Raw genomic sequence first — 3,849 nt, 5'->3', positions numbered from 1 at the left:
CCGAACCTTAAAAATGATTAGATTAACTTTCCTGCATGTGGCGACTCGGGAATAATATGATGCGTGTTGGATTACAAATGAATGATTCATTCATCTTTAGCCATTTATTTGGCGTACTCTGGAAAGGCACGTATTTACATATTTACAAATTTGGCCAGAAAACTAGTCCTGCAAATATATATCGACTTAAATTATCCTCATCTTGGCAAAAAATAAAACCAAAAAACAACCACCAAAAAAAAAATCTCAAATCGAGAACCTCGCTAGTTTTTGCCAAAGATGAGGGTCATTTTAATCGATCGATATTTGAAGGACGAGTTTTCTGGCCAAATTTTTAAATACTCAGAGTTCTTAAATTGTCTGTTTAACGAGGAATGTGCACTACACAGTTAAATTCCATACATACTCATAGATAGTATATTCCTACGCGTATCATTTGACGGCAATGTTGTGTAAAGCAGTAAGCTCTGACCATGCATTACACGATATAAAAATTGGTACGATGCAGTGTCAGATAAAGGAGTTAGAAAAACAGAGAAAGACCCCACTTCAGATTGGAAATCGAAGAGAACTGTATTGTTAATTCAATCTGATTTTACTACCCGCTTTGCCTGGGAAAAAGTTCTAATTCCAAAACAGAAGAGTGTAAGAAATCAATAATTCTACCCCTCAATTGATTCCTATTTCGTCATCTTTGAATAAAAGACATGTTCAAAAACACTTTAAAAATACTTCTTTTTTTTTAAATAACCCGAATTTTAGTGAAATTTACGCTTGATAATCTGACGACACAAATTATTATTGTAAACATGATATCATTACGCGTTACTATTTAGGGAGAGGGGTGGAATAATATTATACGATTCTTTCATCTCTTTGTATTTATTAAATGAGTTATGTTTATCGTGCCCAATAACACAACGAGCTATTAGTGGGTACTTCTATTAACCATAATTTGTATCTTTCTCCGTCTGCTTGAATGACAATTTGACCCAAAACTAAAAACTTTAGATTTATAAAAAAGATAATTTATATCTAATTACCAATCAGCTGTCGTTTACACCTATTTCACATCAATAAAATGTGCGAAACTATTCTGCAATCCTTGAATAAAAATTGTTTTGAATAAAAATGTTCAAAGCATTATTCAATGATTACGTATGTAGAGTACCTAAGAACTGATAGGGTTTTCCTATGAGCGGGGTGGAATAATACCCCATTTCACACACAAAATATGTTGTTATGCCCCAGTAGATGTTCTCTTATTTTTTATCATGTACAAAGACAAGAGATAAACTGTTACGTTAAATCAAGCCAACTCTGTTGACATTCATTTATTGTTTATAGATAGAACGGAGTTGACGTTACTCAGGTCTTTGTTATTGGTTTTTATTTTATTTTTATTTTTCCATCTATTTGACGTCACCTAAGATCTATCGAGGGTATAGATAGTATGCGCTTGGCTCAGAAGCCATAACATTGCCATCCGGAAGTATAACAGACCAACACACAAAACTGTGTGTATCGTTAAACGTTTATAGTCTGGTTGAATAAGTATAGTGAGAATTGCTTCTATATGGAGCAGCGACATGGACTCTTACTAAAGCCCTTGAGAAGCAACTCGACGGCTGCTACACCCGTATGCTGCGGATGGCCCTCAATGTAAGCTGGAAAGAGCACATATCAAATGAAGAGCTCTACAGTGACCTCCCCACAGTGACCTCGAAGATTCAAAAGAGAAGACTGAGACTTGCGGGGCACTGCAAGAGACACAAGGAGGAAATTGCTAGCAGTCTTGTGCTATGGGAACCACATGAGCGAACCAGAAGCAGAGGCAGGCAGAATAAAACCTACATTGACTATCTGCTAGACGACACAGGAATGGACAACACCCGGGAGCTGCGTACGCTTATGGAGGACAGGACAGAATGGCGAAGACTTGTGGCTCATGTTGGGCGCCGCAAGGGGCGGCCTAAGTAAGTAAGTGAGAATTGCTCATAAATGCGGATGGCAAAGAAAACAATAACAAAGACATGAGGGACGTCATCTTCGATATATCTATAGGCAAACCAATACATTTTCAGGAGTAGCGTTGTTGTGTGTGTCAAGAGACACAACCGTGACAATAAGTCAGACTATTAAAGACAACAATAGTTGCGGCCCCTGACGAGACAAAAAAGTTGTACGTCATCATTGGTTTCAGATACCTATTGAGTGAATGCAATATCTACTAAAGTCAGCCCCTTGATTGGTGGACAAAGTTCGTGAAAATCTTTAATTAACGTTTGTTTTTTAATCCTACAAATATGATTTAATCCTATACTTTTAAAAAATCCTAAATTTCCTATTTTGTACTATTTTGACTACAAGCTCAATTTACTACTTCATTGAGTAATTCCCTATAGATGGAATGAAGATGACGTCACTCTAGTCTTTGTTATTGTTTTTCTTTTTGTTGGTTTGTTTGTTTTGTTCTGTTTGTTTTTGTTTTTTTTGTTGTTTTTTGTTTTTTTTTTGTTTTTTTTTTTTTGCCATCCATATTTATGAGTTATTGTCACTTAACTGTATTAACCAGACAATAAATTTCACGGTTATACATAGTTTTGTGTGTTGGTCCGTTATACTTCCGGATGGCAATGTTGTGAGTCTCTTAGCCAAGCATAGAGTATCCGGCCAGGGCCTGGCAAAACCAAGTTATCTCATTCCAAGACAAAGACAGGAAGCATGTTGGAAAACAAGTATAGGGGGTTAGCCCACTGTGGGAGGAAAGGAACCCCACCCAGTTACGGCGCTCACAACACAACACATTTAGGTTGTATCAGTGCTAGTCAAAAGGAAGAAAATGGAATAGTAAAAAAGTTCTATAATTACAATTAAAGCACCCAAGAAATAGGAAGAGGAAAGTTATATAGATTTCAAGAGCATTATACCATCAATGTAGGAAGAATCCTAAACGTCTAATCCAAACATCAGCACAGGATCCTACTAAGAGGAACACACTCAAATGTTTACGAGATATGTTCAAAACATAAAAATATAACAAGCAGTAAATAACAGAGAGATGATATATAAGGGGGAAAAATCACCTCCCAAAATTATCATTATATATGTGACTGTTTCCCTCACAGCCAAGGACTCTGGCAAGGACCAGGACAAGGCCAAATAATCCCAAAGACGGAAAGCAACTCCAGCACCCCCCCCCCCTCCAAAAAAAAAAACAACAGATAATACATATAGATAGTATGCAGATGACGTCACTCAGGCCTTTGTTATTGTTTTTGCCATCCGCGTTTGTGAGTTGTTCTCACTAAACTGTATTAACCAGACTATAAAAGTTCATGGTTACACAGAGTTTGTGTGTTGGTCCGTTATACTTCCGGATGGCAATGTTGTGAACTCCTTGGCCAAGCGCATTCTATCTATAGGAAGATAGAAGACAAAAGCAAGTGACCTCCTGACCACCACGGCTGGTCAAAAGACCCAACCCAGAGTGAGTGAGTTAGAGAGTCGAATATCTATAACGAATTCGTCGTGATCGTAAAAACTAGCTCTTTATATAAATGCAGAGTTCGTTAATATGACTCTGTAAAGAAGTACATAATTGCAATGATATTACATGTATACTCGTTGGTAATGGGAGCGATCTACATTCATATTTTCGTCCAACCGGGTCATCAATCACATGATTTGTTGAGGTCCAACGATTGGATGTAAACACGCTGCTTTGTTTATGAAAGTTGTAAATATAGATAGTATGCTCTTGGCTAAGAAGCTCATAACATTGCCATCCGGAAGTATAACGGACCAACACACAAAACTGTGTGTATCCATGAACGTTTATAGTCAGGT

Source organism: Berghia stephanieae, chromosome 4, assembly GCF_034508935.2.
Source record: "Berghia stephanieae isolate SIO BIC M18660-M18661 chromosome 4, UCSD_Bste_1.3, whole genome shotgun sequence".
Taxonomy (NCBI): Eukaryota; Metazoa; Mollusca; class Gastropoda; order Nudibranchia; family Aeolidiidae; genus Berghia; species Berghia stephanieae.
The sequence above is the reverse complement of the archived record's forward strand: the minus strand, read 5'-3'. Positions refer to the sequence as shown.